This window comes from Neofelis nebulosa, chromosome 14, assembly GCF_028018385.1.
Source record: "Neofelis nebulosa isolate mNeoNeb1 chromosome 14, mNeoNeb1.pri, whole genome shotgun sequence".
Taxonomy (NCBI): domain Eukaryota; kingdom Metazoa; phylum Chordata; class Mammalia; order Carnivora; family Felidae; genus Neofelis; species Neofelis nebulosa.
The window spans coordinates 52,396,967-52,414,772 of record NC_080795.1 but is presented as its reverse complement, the minus strand read 5'-3'; the positions used below and the strand labels follow the sequence as shown (position 1 = coordinate 52,414,772).

Below are 17,806 nucleotides of genomic sequence, written 5' to 3'. Positions count from 1 at the left end.
TGTGAAATTTTCTTCCCCCACCTCCAAGTTTTCCAATCTGTCACTGATGTTTAAGGACTTAGACCCTCTCACATTCTTCCAGAACAGCACTGGAAGTCCTGGGCAGAGTATCACACATGTGATCCCTAACCTGGGATCTGGCCTCTCTCAGTTTCTCCTTCTTCACTGCCTTCTCCCGGTTAATGAACCTTAAAGCAGCACTTCACCTTCACTCCTCTGGGGTTTGGCCATAGGTTGATGGGCACCAAAGGAAGGCTTTGCCAGTCTGTATTATCTGTCCTGAGGCAACTAATTTACATAAAAGGCTCTACTGAATGTACCTAAGAGCGGCTTCTGTCATTAGAGAAGTTTCTGACACTACTTCTCATCATCACAAGTAGTTGTTAAAAGCTTCTGATATCACTGCTTCATAGAGATTATACTGGAAAATAAGCTAGGTTTTACTCAATTCTGGAGAGCTCTTCACATGAGGATCGACGCATCAGTCCTTTGGGACTGTATGGGGGAATGGCTAAGACAAGTCCAAATAATAAGTATAATAATCATAAACAGGGTAATGCCTTAAGCATTATCAATATGCTTTTCCTTTTGCCTTTCTGAATACAAGCGCTCCAGCCTCACTTACCCAAAACATCCATTAACCTCAGCCTTCATTTGGATATTATGAAGAGAAAGAATAGGATGCTACCTGGCCTCTGAGACTGTTGTTATGAGAATAGAATGTTCCAGTTCCATAGAGCCTTTTTTGCCCTTTGAGGTTATAAAAAGTATGCTCAAAGGACTCACTATTTTGTGGAGGGGGTGCTCCATCTGAAGCAAATGAATGTAAAGAAAAGATAAGATCTGGGGGAAATAGAAGAAATGCCCAGTGTGGTGTCTGAGTGGCTCAATGGGTTAAGTGTCCAACTATTGGTTTTGGCTCAGGTCATTATCTCATGGTTCGTGAGTTTGAGCCCAAGCAGAGCCTGCTGGGGATATTCTCTCTCTCTCTCTCTCAATCTCTCTCTCTCTCTCTCTCTCTCTTCTCTTCTTGTGCTCTTTCTCTCAAAAATAAATCAATAAATGTAAAAAAAAAAAAAAGAAATGCCAAGCCCTTTTCAAGTCTAGGAAATTTGTGGGAAAGAGTAGGGAAAAATGGATGTTAGTCAGACAGGTATCTTCTGATGTCCTCTCTGTGGTGAAAAGGAGAGAACATTCCATAGAGGTGAGGGAAACACTGAAGGCAAAGAAGAACTTTTCTCTCTCCACATTAAGACTCCTAGAAAGATAATCATGTCTAAAACATCTCCCAGTCACCAAGATGGGCAGTGGCCACAGCAAGCTGGCAATGCTAGGAGGTCAAGTGGAAGAAGTCTCCAAAGTTTAATGTTTTGGTGTAACCCTGGGTTTTAGAGCAAATGAGATTCTGGCTGGGGAGCTTGTCATACTGGTTTGACCACATGACTTACTGAGCAAACCGCAAGGCTCAAGGTCAGATGAGCTAAACCCTGAAAGGTCTGTACATAAGCACAAGTCAATATGAGGCTCATTTGCCAGTGATGGCTTCTCAGCCCTGACCACAATGAGAAAGACCAGCTCATGAATCTTACCAGCTGCAGACTTCAGCTGCAAATGACAAGAGGACTGGGTACACAGCTGGATAAGGATCATTGTCCTAGAGCCCAGCATGACATATAACACTGAGCCTGAGGGCCTGGCCCTTCTTATTAACTTAAGGTTTCGTGCTCAGCCCCTCCTTCTCCCTATTCTCAGACACTAACTTAAGGAGAGTAAGAGTATTTGAATGACTATTTTATGACACTTAATGGAATATTTAAATAAGACTAATATTGATAGCAGATGGTTCATTTATTCTTGTGATTGATTGACTTTATTATCTTTTGGAAGATGGTGAATTGTGTAAGCACCTTAATGTTAAAGGCTATATTTCATTCATTTTTGTGTCCCTTCTAGTAACTGACCCATGACTCTACGTGTAAAGGAAGCTCAAAAAAATGCTCTATAAATTAACAATGAGTAAATAGATATTTTGACATCTCAGTGGTTCACAAAATTCTAGAGAGCAGCTCATGATATCCTAAAGTTTCTCCCTGTTTCTATACTTTCCTAACTCAGTACTCTAGAGGTAAATCTCCTCGAGTAAGAAAAAACCACATCTATATGACTGGATTTCTAAACTTGAAAAATTTTTGTTTTCCAGTCATTTTTGTATTGGAAGGAGGGAATCACATCTAGTTTGTGAAACCCTGGCTAGAAGAGATTTTTCAGTCAACACACAAAGGTTCACAGAGGTTGTTCCTTCCAAGAATAATCTCCCAGGGCCCCATTCAACAATAAATATTGCCCAACTTCCCCATGCAGAAGTCAGCGTAAGGCCGCAAACACTAAGGAAATTACCTCTGCGTCCAGCCAGCTGATTTGGCAGGCCGAGAGCCAATGCACAAAGAAGATCTGTCTCTGTTTGTTTTCCTCATACTTTTCCTCCTTTCTGAGCATTAGGCCATGGAGAGTTATGGGGCAAAGCCTGGGAAGAATGTGTTAGAGACTCTCTTCCCGCAGACCCCCCTAATTACAAAGAGCCAACGGTTTTGCTTAAACTGACTGGGTAGTCATGATTCTGACCACTGGACATACTGCTAACATGGACTTCTGTAAATGTCCCCTTGAAAAAAGTCTTGGGAGGAAGACCTCAGAGTGTTTGCTCACTCTGTTTCATCTTCAGGCTCCTTCTCCTAAGAAAATTAAAATAAAGACAACAGCCATGTAATGACTCATCGGCCTTGTTACCCAAAGGGACATTCTTCTTCTTCTAGTGTCGTAGAAGAGCACCAAAACAGCAAGCAGTTTGTTATCTTAAAAGACCAGGATTTAAGAGATGTAGCTTATGATTGTAGTGTGAAAAAAGCTGCTGGATCCCTGCATGACATGGACCAGGTCCTTTTACTTGTCTGGGTCTGAATTTCCATCCTGAAAACAAGGAGACCTTAATGTGTTTGAAATTGTCATACCGAATAGTTTTAAAGTTATTAGCTGGATATAAATCTTGACACTTTGGCTTGAGTTGCAATTGTTTTCTTTTGTTGTTGTTGTTTGTTTTTTTGTTTGTTTGTTTTTTGTTTTATTTTTCAAGAATATATTTAGGTGATTAGTTGTATCTTAAGTTGATTAGTTTGTATTATTCTCAAATAAAAATTTTCCTTCACTAGCTAGCTGTATATATTAAGATAAAATTCACACAGAAAATGTGGAATAAATATTTGATTCTTTCCAAGTATCATGCATTATAATATCAATGCCAAGAGAGCCTTGATTTATGCATAGAGTTGTTTGGTGGCAGTTTTTTCTTTGGAGTTGTGAGTAGCTGTCTCTTCTAGGTCACTGTGTTTTTATGCTAACAGATGCAAGCTGTACTTTGTTGGTGAAATTCAACTAAAATAAGATATTTGCTGGAGTCAGTCTTGGTTCATTACTAATTGCAGAATTTCTGAATTCTGAATTTTAAAAAAGCTAATATTTTCATTAATCAAAGGACTGTCATCCTGTATAATCTTCATCTGGGCCATAAAAAATCTATTCAGACAAACTAGGTGGTCTCAGTGAGAGAAGAAAAGTTTTTGTAAATAAAGAAATAACATCCGTGAGATACTGAAATGCCAGCTCAAAAATAGTGACTTTGTATTAAGAAATGCCATGAAAGGGGTGCCTGGGTGGTGCAGTCAGTTAAGCATACAGCTCAGGTTGTAATCTCACAGTTCATGAGCTCGAGCCCCTGCTTCAAGTGAGCAGGAGCCCCGCATTGGACTCCTCAGTCTCTTTCCCTCCCTCCCTCTCTCCCTCTCTCTCTCTCTGCCCCTTGCTCACTCATGCTCTCTCTCAAGAAAAAGAAAAAAAAAAGAAACACGATGAAAAAGAGGATTGCCATATACATTCAGAAGTGATAAAACAAAATTGTTCCCATCATGTGTACTGCGTGGGCAAAATGTGTGTCAATTTGTTTGAAAATTGTATAGATACTAGAGGGAGGACATGTTTTTAGATATTTTAACAAAATTATTCTATTTATAGTTTTTGAAATATTAGTTTCTATTATATTAAATATTAGCTCCTATTTTGAAATAGAGCTACATAGTCTAAACATACTGTTCTATTATCAATAACCACTTGATTTTTATAAACTTCTCAAGAATATCTAGGTTAGCAACATCCTATACCTACACTTGGGTCAAGTAAGTGCAAATATCTAACAGAAATCAATAAAGAACACAACATATGGAACCATTACTTTTCCACTTACAGGTGATTATGTTCAGAAAAGAATGCAATAATTCCTTTAATGGTAACTCTACTTAAATTTCCATTTTCCACCTTTGTCTCTTGCCAGAAGCATAATAATTATTCCAAACCTGGGCTATGTAATAAATGTCTGGGAATAGTTTACTTGCTTGAGCTGTTTCTCATACTAAGACATAGAACATATGGTATCCCACCATCTGGGTCCTTTATATGTGACTTTTCCTACTTCTCCACCAGAGTTACCCCGTGCTCTGAAATATAATAATGCAAATAATAAGATATTATTTCACCTTTGGCTCAACCTATTATTCAAAGAGCCTAAGGAAGTCAGTTAAACTGTTCATTTTAAGTAGCATTGAAAAAAATGCTATGTTGGAAAATAATGCAGAAATGCATTTGTATTTTAAATTTCTAAAACTATTACCAGAGTATTAGGAATTTACAGCTTGATGGTAATCCTCCAACAAAAAAACAAGTAGAAGAGGATATTTAGGAATCAAATGATCACGTTTTAACCTGTAACCTGGAAGGGTGATGAAAGCTTATTAAGATTTTTTAAAAAGTAAAATACTAGCAGATGTGGGATATTGTACAAACTCAGTAGGCATCCACATAGAAAAGAACCATGACAATGTAAAGCTAAAAGGAGTTTCCTGAGGTTGTTTTTGTATTCAAGTAGGATGTACTCAGCCAAATTTGCCTAGAAATTTGGTCTGCCCAAACTGGATGGCTGATAAATAGGTCTAGACTGTGGAGATAAGTGGTCAACCTAGTGCATGCAAGTATGGCCTGGAAATTATAGAGAGAAGACATTCTAAGTTCTGAAATATACAACACTGTATATATTACATTATTACAATGTACTCTTGAAAATGAGAACACTGGTTCTTCTGGATACTTTTTTGTGTACTATGGTCCTGAAAATGGACTTTCTTGAGTTTCTCCCCGACCCTCATTCCAGGTCCAGGCTGAACATGTCTATACCTAATCTACTAAGCAGACGATTTCCTTGAAATTATCCCCTGGTTTTTCCAGGCAACCTCCAGAGCTCTCACAGAGAGATATCACAATGAGTCTAACATTGTTCTTCATGAGTTTGCTATGACCTATAGAGCTCTCCTGTGATCTGACCCCAGCCTCCTTCATCTAGCTCAACTGGAGACACTCTGTGTTACCCTCCAGCTATGCTGGATTTCAGTCAATCTCTAAAATACCACAAACTCTTTTCTGTTCTCATCCTTTCCCTCTGCCCAAAATGTTTCTCCCAAGTTCTTTGCATGTTCAAGTTGGTCTCATTCTTTAGATCTTGGCTTAAATCCAACTCTTCAGAGAAAACTCTCCTGAATACTAGGTAGAGTGCTTTTACTTCAGCTAGAAAGGAATCTGTCTCCATTAGGATATATAACAGCAACCCATTACTCTCTTGACTATGGCTTTTGTCACATGTGTACTGTTGGTTTTCCTCACTGGAATGGAAACTAGTCAGGGAGAAGTTCTGTGTTGTTCATTATTGCATCCCTAGTACCTAGTATAGCCTCTGAAACAAGGGAAGCCTCAGCATAATGTTGTTAAATAAGTTAATGAAGAGAAGATTTCACAGTGAAATGAAAAGATAAGAGAAGTAAATGGGAACAGTAAAGGACAGGAGAGAGAATAAGGGTGAGAGGTTGATTTTCTGTGGGTCGTTTTAAACCCTTAATTTTTCCCAGAACCTAAGCAGACAAGATGAGGTGACATAAGCATATCCCAGGATTCTTTAAGGATAGAACTAAGGGATTTGACTTAAGGAAGCAAAGGAAAATAAGAGGAGAATGTCCAAAATGCCACAAAAATAAAAGTCATCAGATACTCTATAAGAACTAACTAAGCCTCTTGACTCACTCATAAACTGGTTACCTTAACCATCTACTCTGTTTATAAATTGGGAAACTCAGCTACAAGATTAAAACTTAAACACCTTAGGGGGGTTTACTCAAATGATTAATGAAAATCAAGGACAAAACTGGAACACAGTTTGTTAGAAGAAAGAAAAAGACAGTGAAAAGAATGCTTATTATATCCACATTATCAAACCTTCAGGAATGAGGTAAGATTAGAGATGTACATATGAGAAGATGAGTAAGAGCTCGAGCCAGAATATGGCTGAGATAACCCTGTGGTGATGTGTGCTGAGATCCCCTCAGTTACAGAACACCTACCATCATCCTGTGGGTTGGTTCAGGAGTTCCATGACCTTCCGTGAAGCTATGTTGGTACAATGTACCAGTGAGAATGACTGTTTCCACTGCTACTGAGGATGGAACAGCTTTTTCCTGATGTCTATTAAATGCAATGTGGACTGTAAAACAACAGCAACAAAAAGAGAGTAGACAAAAGCATTTTCCTATAAGCACAGGGATCTCATTCGTCCCTGCCAAGGGCTCAAAGTCAGTCTGCACTGAGCAGCAGGCTGAAACCCGCTGAGCAGACAGCTGCCACTGGCCTGGAGCCCACTGTGGACCTGAAAAGTATAAGCCCCACTCCATTCAGGGCTTAAAATAGAGCTGACTCATCACTTTGGACATACACAGCGTGTCAGCCTAGGGAGGGCTGAGATCATTGCTTGAGATGTCTAAGGTCGGGCAGGAATAGAGAGATGCCTTCAGAAGATATGTTAACCAAGCCACAAGCTATATTATTACTCCAGTTCACCAATTTGAATTACTGTCCTGTTCACTATGCAAAAGATGGATAGGTGGATTTTCCAAAATTATTTTTGCTTCCCCGCTGATTTCAGAAAGTTAAGGATGACTCTCCAGACCTAAAAATATTTCTAAAATAACACTTTCTAAAGAGATTGTAGAGACCTCCTAGACCAGTGTGTTTATGGTCCTAAATATCTAGGGGCATGACTGACTCAAGGATCATTATCAGGAACCCCTCTGTTTCTGTTCCCTTATGCCCCAAGGTGGTGGCAGGACTTCAAGAAATAGATTCCACACATATTTGTACAAACAAAATTTATCAACCAGAGAAACGATGAGACCATAGCTTTTAAAAATACCCAAATAATGTAATTACAAAGATTTTCTGCGATGTAGCTCCCAGAGATCCATCTTCCTTTTTGACAAAGGATACTTAAACACATATAATAATTCACCATATCCAAAGACTGCGTGTCATCAGAAACAATTTATGAAGCAGTAGGAGGTTGTATGTGGCAGTACATTAAACACTTCTCAAATAGATAAACAGTTGGGGTTTTTTTCATATGCAAGTAATTTAAGTTTTCTATTAGTCATCTCATGAACTTTAGAGGAAATTGGACACCATATAAATGATATGGAAGCACTAGAAGACACTGAAACACCAAATGAATATGTCTAAGAAACTAGATAACATTTTTATGATGTGTATTTTGTTATAGACTGTTTTTTGAAAATTGGCAAACTACTTCTGTTTTTAACAGAGGGATCCAGATGGACCAGAATGTTCCAAGTTCTTTCTATTTTTTTTATCATTTCATTTATTAAGTATTTGTTGACATCAACTATTTGCCAAGCACTGTGCTAAGAACTAGACGAATACAAATTTAAAAAAGACAAGACCCATGCCCCTGTGCAACTGGCTACCAGAGGAAGCAGGCTAATTTGCATATTTAATTATGTAATTCTGTCTATGAAAAGTGCCCCCACCCAAAGAAATAGGTGGTGTTAAAAGAACTTGTAACAGGATATCCTGACATGCTGGAAGATCAAATGAGGGTTCTTTGATGAAGTGACATTACTCTAATTTCTGAAGGGTATAGTTATTAGATAAAGAAGGAGAGGAAGAGCATTCCAGGCAAAGGAACAGCATGTGCAAAGGACTTGGGAATGAAAGAAGCTTAGCAAATTTCGCAAGTGAAAAGTGCCAAAATGTCTGGAACATCAAAAGCCAAAAAGGGAGCGATGACAGATGAAGGTAACCAGGATCTTGCTGACTTTTTATCTTAAAACTTTGGGATTTTAAAAATCGTTGGGAGGGTTTTGAAGTATTAGATACACTGGAATGCTACCATTAGAAATAGATTTTTTAAATCTTTTTTTTTTTTTGCTAGTTAAAGGAAATGAACTGACAAAGGAATAAAGGATGTATGTAGAGATGTATTCAGCAGCTATTGCAAAAGTGCAGAAGAGAGATAATTGTAGTATTGAATGTGAGTGCTAGTAGCAGTGGTAATGAAAAAATAGGTTACTCTGCATTAGAATGAAGAGAGTTTGATTTACCTGGCACACAGTGGGCTTCAATAAATATTTGTTGGACCAACGAATGATTAGTTGTGCATTTAGGAAGAGAGAAAAATCAAGGATACCTCTTACATGGGTCTAGTTGAGAACTTTTTAAACATAAAGTTGTTCTCTGTTCAGTGTTTTCCATAGAACCAGCAGCATCAGCATCACCTGAGAGCTTATTAGAAACACAGAATCTTGAGACCACAAGGAATGGGGCCTTTAATGAGATCCCTAGGTGATTTGTATACACATTAAAGTTTAAGATGTGTTGCAAAGTGAGGCAGCCTTGGGGCTGAGAGACACGCAGTTAAGAGAACAGGATAGAATCAGAACCAAAAGGGGGAAATGCAGGGACGTATTTAAATTATACATGGATCAAGAATAATAAGCTATTAAAGATGGGCTTGAATACATAATTAGGTGAGACTCCTTACAAAAACTCATCACCCAAATAAGCAGGTTAAATTTTCAAATTCCAAAATGTGGTAAGACAATGCTAGTGATAACTATTTCTCTGCCTAATAATAAAAATAATAATAATAACTATGATAATAATAGTAAGTTATAACAGTAAGACTTGTATTACTTGATGGTTTTTCAGCTTCCTTTTATATACTCTTTCTTTTGGAAAAACTCTTAAGAGTATGGGAGGAAATGGCATTGTATTTTATGGTGTGTGTAAGAAAATGTTGAAATTCTTTACTCCCATGTATTTTAACAGAGGCTAACTTAAAAAACGAGATCAATACTGAAGCTATACACAATAACCTCAGAAAATCTGTATGCCCTGTGTATAAGGCAAATCATGTTGGGCCATTTCTATAGAGTAAGCACAGAAATACTGGAACAAAGAAGAAATGTGTATCCAGTATGGCTGTTGCTATGTCATTATGAATCTCAATAGGAAGAAAATGCCAGAAATAGTTCTAAGCTACACTCTAACTCAAAGTACCATGCAACCAAAATTACTAGGCTGCTCACCATTATGCACTAGATCAGTTCCATATACCCCCAAAGTATAGGAGGAGGTGGAGGGAAACCACAATATTTCACGTATCTTTAATATATTGCCAAAAAGAGATATGGTTCAATTGTGCTCAATGCGTCTTGAGGTTATGGAACATCATTCTTTTCTGAAGTTCCAGTTGGCAGTTGCTTTCCCTCACTCTCATCTGCTCCCTTGTGTTTATTTTATATTCATGCACGTGACAGCAGAGTTACCGAATCAGCCTGTGCGATCTTGCAACTATTGTTTTCAGAAAAATGCACATGACAGTTATTAGATCAACAATTGAATAACTGAAAGCAGTCACTTAATATTAATGTCATGTGTGTGTAACTTGAAGAGGGCACAGAGAGGAGCAGCAAGAATGTTGCAGGGCCTAAAAGTTTGAACTTGAGGGAAAAAGTGAAAAAGTGACTTGTTTGACCTTGACAACAATAGGCTGGGAGAGTAATCAGAAGCCTAAGAATATGGAGAAACAGGCTTGAAAGGAAGAGGTTCTAGGACTTGGTCAGCAGGGGAGCCGAGGGACACAGTGGAAATGAGTTTTAATGACCACAATGAAGTGGAAGATAAACATTTGAGCGATTAGAGAACCTAGTGTAGCATTGCTAATACCAAGCTTTGGGCTTTAGTGTTCCTGAATTTAAATCCTGGCTGTTCCAGATTAAAATAAAACTGACCAGAAAACTGTGGATGGAGGGAAATTGTGCACTTCTGCTTTTGTAATTGTTTGGAAAGGGCTAGAGCATGAAACGTGGGAATCAGATTATTTCAATGTTCTTATGGTAGAAGATTGGAACACATAATGTTTGCCTCTGTATTGGTTTTGGCAATTACTTGGTAAATTCATTTTTTTCTGACTTAGTGCCCCCTCCCTTTCTTGGGGCGCCTTCCCTGAGGTCACACCACCTGGGTTTGGGTCCTGTGTTGAAATATTTACCAGTTATTCATTCTCTTGAAGTCTCAAGTCTCATACTTGTAAAATAGAAATAATAATAGTACCTGGCTTGTATGTGTTTTAAAGGATTAAATGGAAGTTTTCAGACCGATTGGCACATCATAAACTCCCAATAAATGTAAGCTGTCTGCATTGTTATTCCTGGCCGGTGTAGAGCACTCCCTAAGGTCTATGAAGAAGTTGGAGATGAATCAGATAATGAACCTGAACTGGGAGAGCTTTTAGAATCAAGTAGAGGAAAGAAGGCATAGATTCAGATGGCCATAATAAAGAGGAGTAAATCTGCCTCAAGAAAGACACAGGTAATAATCTGAGCATTTACAGAAGAGAACTGACTTTAAAGTGCGGAGGAGGAGAAAGAACATGAGGGCACAGTTTGCGGGGACGGTGGTATTTGAGGTGGATTTAGAAATACAAAAAGAGTTCGACGGTCTGGAAATGAGTGTGTGGCAGGAGTGGTGGGAGTATCGTGGGGTAATGCATTCCTAGCTAAGAGAATATGACAGGCGTTCATTTTGCAAGGTTTTCAGATTCTAATGCTGACTTGAAGATTAGTTTCAACACATTTTTCCAGCCTAAGATATTCCAACTGTTGGCTAAATCTTCAGCAGTCAGTTGGCCACCCACACACCAGCCTCAAAAGCAGTGACATGTCAATTGCTAAGAACAACCATTTCAATGAAATACCATGGTCTTAGCATCACTACAACCCTCATGAGTTTTCATTGTTATTCCATTATGGAGTTTACTTCCAAATTTTATCGTTTAATCTTCCACATTGTGCAAGAACAGTAGTTTATTCATGATTGTTAAAAGGGAAGAAAAACCTCAAATATTCAAAACAACCTATTTGGATTCAAACCGAGTACAAAACTCACAGTGTATCTTTTTGGAACTAATGTTTTATTTCATACTTTGATTAAAATTAAAATGTAGAAAGTCATGAACATCAACAAATTAAAGATGCAAGAAAAGAATGGATTCATTTTCTGAGACACATAGAATTTATTGGGATTAAAATACTAGAGGGAAACATTCTTGGCAAAATATAGTCTAGATTTTCCTTCAGGCAGTTAGTTTGGAAACTTTGCATAGCTTTAAGGGACTGACTCCTAGACATAGTTTTTTTTTTTTTGTTTTTGTTTTTGTTTTTTTTTTTTTGGTTGTTGTTGTTGTTTCTCACCTCCTGCTTATACATACAGTGTTTAAAAATTGGGGCTCCTGGGTGGCTCAGTCGGCTAAGTAGATGACTCTTGATTTGGGCTCAGTTCATGATCTCACAGTCCATGAGTTCAAGCCCTGCATCTGTCTCTGTGCTGACAGCACGGAGCCTGCTTGGGATCCTCCCTCTCCCTCTCTTTCTGCCTCTTCCCTGCTTGCACTCTCTTTCTTCCAAAGTAAATAAATAAACTTAAGAAAATTTTAATACACATATGTTAATATAAATTACATCTGTCACATTTGTGCATTCTAATAAAAAGCTTACTTGTGTAGCATGGGGATTTAAATTCTTAACTCTATCAAGAAGGCTTTATTTTCTGAAACATTGCTGATTATTAGCCAGTCAGAATTAGGTACAAGAAGGGAAGGAGGGCATCAGCTCACAATTTGACACGTCATTCAGATTGAGAGAAAAACAAGCTATTAAAATTGCGCACACTGGGAAACACTGACAGCCTTAGCTGGGGTGTCCAAATGAATCAAATATGCGTCCCTGAGTCACATGGAATCGGCAAACAATTGAACTCAGGTTCTCAGTGAAACTGTTAACTTTGTCTATAAGCAACGGCACACTCCCTTTCTTTGGAATGAATTGAAGTTTCCTCTGAATGAGAGTATCACAAATTATTCAGAATTAAACCTACTGCATGATCACATTTCCTATGATAAAAATCAAATTTATCATTCCATCAGAACTGATAAGAATTGAATCTACTTGAATACAGAATCCCCTGATTGGTTTATATTTCTACTGATTTATAATACCCTCTCTCTTTTTGTGACTGAGACACAATTTTATTTTGATTTTTTTAATAAAGGAAGATGTTCAAAGAATTGCTTAAGTAGGATAATGTACAGATTTATGAGGAAGAAAATGACTTGGGAAACACAGTGTGTCATAAACATTAAAAACATGCTTGTGTGAGGCTGAACTGTGTACTGTGGGCAAGGGAAGGCCTTGCTTTTATCTGGATGCCATATGAGCTGATAGTGAATGACTGTGGTATACGTAAGCATTTCTTCATACATTAAAAGTGATGGCTACATCTGAACTCACATTTTCTAAGGAAAACCACATTGAGAATCATCACATTGTAGCGGCATACTGAGGTTTATCTACCTTGGATGAGGACAAAACTCTTCACTGGGGATTTCATTTTATAAAAATATCAACAAATTCTAACTTCTAGGTCATGAGAAATGCCAAGCACTGAAAAAGGAATGCTTTGCATGTATATGTCAAACAGAAGACACAACATTATTTTCTTTTTTCATCGTCAACAGGAAGACAGTTATGATGTACAGTGGGGACAACTTGAACTTTAGAGTCTGAAATAGTTTGAACCCCAGCTCTGCAACTTACAAGAATCTCTGAATTCCAGTTTCTTAAACATCTAATATAGAAATGATAATAATGCATATTTTGAAAGTTAATTGTGGATGCTAGATATGATCACTTGTATATCCAAGGTGGTTCTGGGTTTCACAAAACCATAAGCACTTTGGAGTCTCATTAATCATAACAATACAGAGGTGCCTGGGTGGCTCAGTTGATTGAGCGTCTGGGTCATGATCTCATGGTTTTGTGCCTTTGGCCCTCTGTCGGGGTCTGCACTGACAGTGCAGAGCCTGCTTGGGATTCTCTGTGTCCTTCTCTCTCTCTGCCCCTCCCCTACTCTCTCTCTGTCTCTCTTAAAATAAATAAACTTAAAAAAATCATAACAATACAGATTTCAGCGGCTCTGGCCCAGCCCCTCATAAGGGAGGACGTGCAGTTTATCGAAGTCTCACCCAGTTACTTCTTCATGTCCCCCGAGAGATCGCCCCCAAATATTTAACACCCCAGGGCTTTCCTTCATCAGTATCCTCTGAGCCTAAAGCCTTTCCCATCAGTGCTGCTCTATACACCAGGACAAGGTCTACACACGTGCTGAGAGTGCTGGCTTCTAGTGCTGCCCAAACAGGATGCTCCAAGATAGATGAGCCACTGCCTTTCTCTGAATCCTCACTGGACTGAAGCCAGGATGAGATCCACTCAGCAGTGTCTCACCATGTTACCTGCGCCCAAAAGCTGCCTGTGCTGCCCTGGTTTTCAGAATCACTCACAAAACCAGTTTCATCATCTTTTGCCTATGGCTTTGCTCTCCATAAGGCTCAAAGTGATGCACCCAGGCCATGAAAGGCCAGCTGTGTGACCATTCTGTACCTCAGTTTCCTTTTGTGTTAAATAAGTATTATACTAATATCTACCTATAGATATTGTCATAACCAAATACATTAATATATGCAGAGTGCCCATTGTGAGTAGTACATTAAGGGTCAATGGTTATTAGAACTTTTAGTATTCTCAAAATTGTTCTAGACTATAGACCCTGGGAACAAGAGGAAATTGTTGGAAGAGGTTAAAGGATGACTCAAACTATTTAATTTTATTTAACTGAAATATGAAAAGGAGATGTGACTTACACTATACCCCTGCTGGTATAGTTATTGCCAATCAGAAGGTGATAGTTTAAAAAAAAAATCAGACTATTGTGGGAACATAGAAGAGAAATTAATTTGTTCTGGGGATGCTTAAGGGAGAAGGGAGAGGATTCACGTCAGAGTTAGTGTGTCCAAGAGGTTTGGAAAAATTAGTGTGACTTTGAAAGAGAAGATGAGACGGTACAGCCAGACTGGCAGCAAGACATGACTATAGAAATAGCATGAACACCAAGCACACACGAGAATGGTGAGGGCGCACAGAGTAACAGAAGAGGGGAAACAGTGAGTGCTCTAGCTTGAGAATAAGCTGGGATTTTAGGTGATATGGAATAGCATGCTTAAAATTTAGATGTCTTGTTAAGGGAAGGAAGAAACACTGAGTTTTTGTAAATAGAGCCCTTGACCATTTTAATATTTTTAAACAACACTCACTTTCAGACAGTATGTTCGAAAACCCTAAAGTTGATTTTTCATGTTCTAAATGTATGTTTGTACCCCATCTGGTATGTTACCTTTTGATGGTAGTGCTTGCTCACTGAATTCATGTCAGCATCTTAGCACAGAAATTTAAACAAAATTGTAGTTTTATTGCCTTTCACTTCTTACTTTACAAGCAAATATTACCCCAAAAAAGTTCTGAGATTAGAGACAACGAGCAAAGATCTCATCAACTTAATAAACTTGAGATAAAGATGGGAGTCATTAGGCTAAACCTAAGCTTATTGACTACATTCATAATTAGGAAGGAAAAAAACAAAGTGAAAGGACATGCATGATATGTTAGTTATAAAATTATAGCAACCCTTTCTAGAAGGTGAGCTGTAATTAGGAATTTGGGATGAATTTTTAGTCCTCTAGGGAGAGATTTTCCTTATAATACATAATTCCATTGGTGGCTTGCACATATTTGACTTTGGTAAATTTTCAAGAATATCATCATGTTAGAGAACAGTAGACTGTCTGAAGATATTGTTTTAGAATGTTAACTTGAGGGGCTCCTGAGTGGCTCAGTCAGTTAAGCATTGGACGTCGGCTCAAGTCATGATCTTGCAGTCTGCGTTGGGCTCTGTGCTGACAGCTCAGAGCCTGGAGCCTGCTTTGGATTCTGTTTCCCTCCCCCCCCCGGCCCCCAACCTCTCTTTGCCCATCCCCCACTTGTGCTCTGTCTCGCTCTGTCTCTCAAAAATAAATAAATATATTTTTTAAAAAATTTAGGATGTTAACTTGAATAGCTATATGGCTAAGGGAAGAAACAATTTGGGTAAGGCCAGACAGAATCCTTTGTTAGAACCCAAATTAAAGATGGTGGAGATCTAAGGCAAAGGCAGAGAGAATGAAAAGAGATTTCACAACAGCTGCTCAAGGAGATAGAAAAGAGGGCCAGGAAGGATAACCTCCTGCCTTATCTCTCTCTAAAGCCCTGTACTGTTAAGGTTTAACTCATGACCATTGTCAAAGGAAAAATATTTAAAGGACCCATCTCCATTTTCACAGAGCAGGCAAAAAAGTGTACGCTTGGAGCTGAGAAAAAAGGAATTGCTAACCAGCACAATTAGTAATGAAAATCTAACAAAAAATATACAGTAACAATTATAATTTATTTTAAAACCCTCCCTTTAAAATCAAGAACAGGACAAAGATTCTAGCTATTACTGCTTCTATGCAACAGTAGCTGGAGGATCTAGCCAGTACAATAAGACAGAAAAAGATACAAAGCATATTAGCATTGTAATCCAAGGGAAGAATTTTCTAGTGCTCTATTATGAGAATCATAATATAATAAATAATTATAAAATTAGAATTTGCAGAGATTTTAACCTAGGCCGCTAGACTAAGGGTTCATATTTTTAATTACCTTAACATGTCCTTTTAAGTAATATTCAAAGGCAATTCAGGCTTTAAATATTTGTCTGTGACACATTTTCAGACTCATGCTACTAAGGCTGGAGGAAATACTCTGAGTATTCTCCACAGATATAGAAGTTCAGAGGACCCTGCCGTGGCCCGGAAGCACCTCGTCTCCAGCGATGATACCTGTGAGACTGCGTGGCTGACAGCCGGGATAGGAGCAGGCCCAGTGCCCAAAATCTCGGTGGGCGATGCTTGAGTGTGGCCTGCACCATGGCCACCTCTGCTGCCTTCTCGGAGCATTTCGAGAAACTTTACCAGATCTTCCGCTGCCTCCATGAAGACCTGCAAGGGGTGCCAGAGCAGCTCCTGGGGACAGCAGGGGCAGAAGAAAAGAAAAAGCTGATCAGAGATTTTGATGAAAAGCAACAGGAAGCAAATGAAATGTTGGCAGAGATGGAAGAGGAACGACATTATGCACCTCTGTCTTTCTGTAACCCTATGATGTCTAAGCTTGGAACCTACCGGAAAGACCTTGCTATACTCCATCAGGAAGTGAGAAGCACACCTTTGACAGCCACACCTGGGGGCCGAGGAGACATGAAATATGGTACATACGCTGTAGAGAATGAGCATATGAATCAGCTACAGTCTCAAAGGGCATTGCTTCTGCAAGGCACTGACAGCCTGAACCAGGCCACCCAGAGTACTGAGTGTTCTTATCGGATTGCCACAGAGACTGACTAGATTGGCTCAGAAATCATAGAAGAGCTGGGTGAGCAATGTGATCCATTGGAACGTACTAGGAGTAGGCTTGTAAACACAAGTGAAAACTTGAGCGAAAGTCGAAAGATTCTCCGTTCAATGTCCAGAAAAGTGACAACCAACAAGCTGCTACTTTCCATCGTCATCTTACTGGACCTGACCATCCTAGCGGGTCTGGTTTATTGCAAATTCTTTCACAGGCATTGAACTTCCTAGAGGGAAGGGTTTGTGGACCAGAACTTTGACCCTGTGAATGAATGGTGTTAGGGATGGGGAATAAGCGTAGTGCTGCTGTAAGGTAATGGTTCAAGGATGCACTGTGTAGCTAGACTGGGAGGAGGGAGGGAAGATGGAAAACCACCTAACTGTGAAGGAACAGCAACAAGACCAGTATGATATACCAAGGTAAAGAAAAAAAAAGAAGAAGAAGTTCATTAATCCTCCATTAGTACACAAACACACACATAGATACAATGTCCACAAATATACAAATAAATATATCAAGGAAAGAACTTGGAAATCAGATTATAGTACCCAGGGGACCGTGGCCTGATTTTCATTTCATCTGAATATCTGATGCAGTGCTTATTTTTATGGCTGAGATATAATATGTAACTTAAACATCCAATGAATATTCACTGAACACTTCTCATGGGTCAGTCTTTAAGATGCTCTGAAAATAGCTATAAAAATATAGGCTAAATCCTTGCTCACTTCAACTTACATTCAAACTGGAAAAGCACTGTGAAGAAAGTAAAACAATCATACACTAAGAGTGTCTTGGTGAACTTTGCAGAAGTCTTTCCTCCAACAAAACAACTCATTATATATTGGAGTGCTATCATCAGTCTCATGAGTTTACATTCTGGTTACAAAGCTAAATTTGATAAAGCATCCCTTACCCAAATTAACATTCCAGTTCATCACTTTCAAGATTATGCAATGCCTAATGGGATCTTGAATAAGCATGCTTTGATT

At 38.7% G+C, this 17,806-nt stretch overlaps 1 pseudogene; it reads left to right on the top strand.

The window, feature by feature from the left end:
- The first annotated feature begins 15,959 nt into the window (after positions 1–15,959).
- LOC131494429 (vesicle transport through interaction with t-SNAREs homolog 1B-like) lies at positions 15,960–17,295 on the top strand (annotated as a pseudogene).
- The last annotated feature ends 511 nt before the right edge of the window (positions 17,296–17,806 follow it).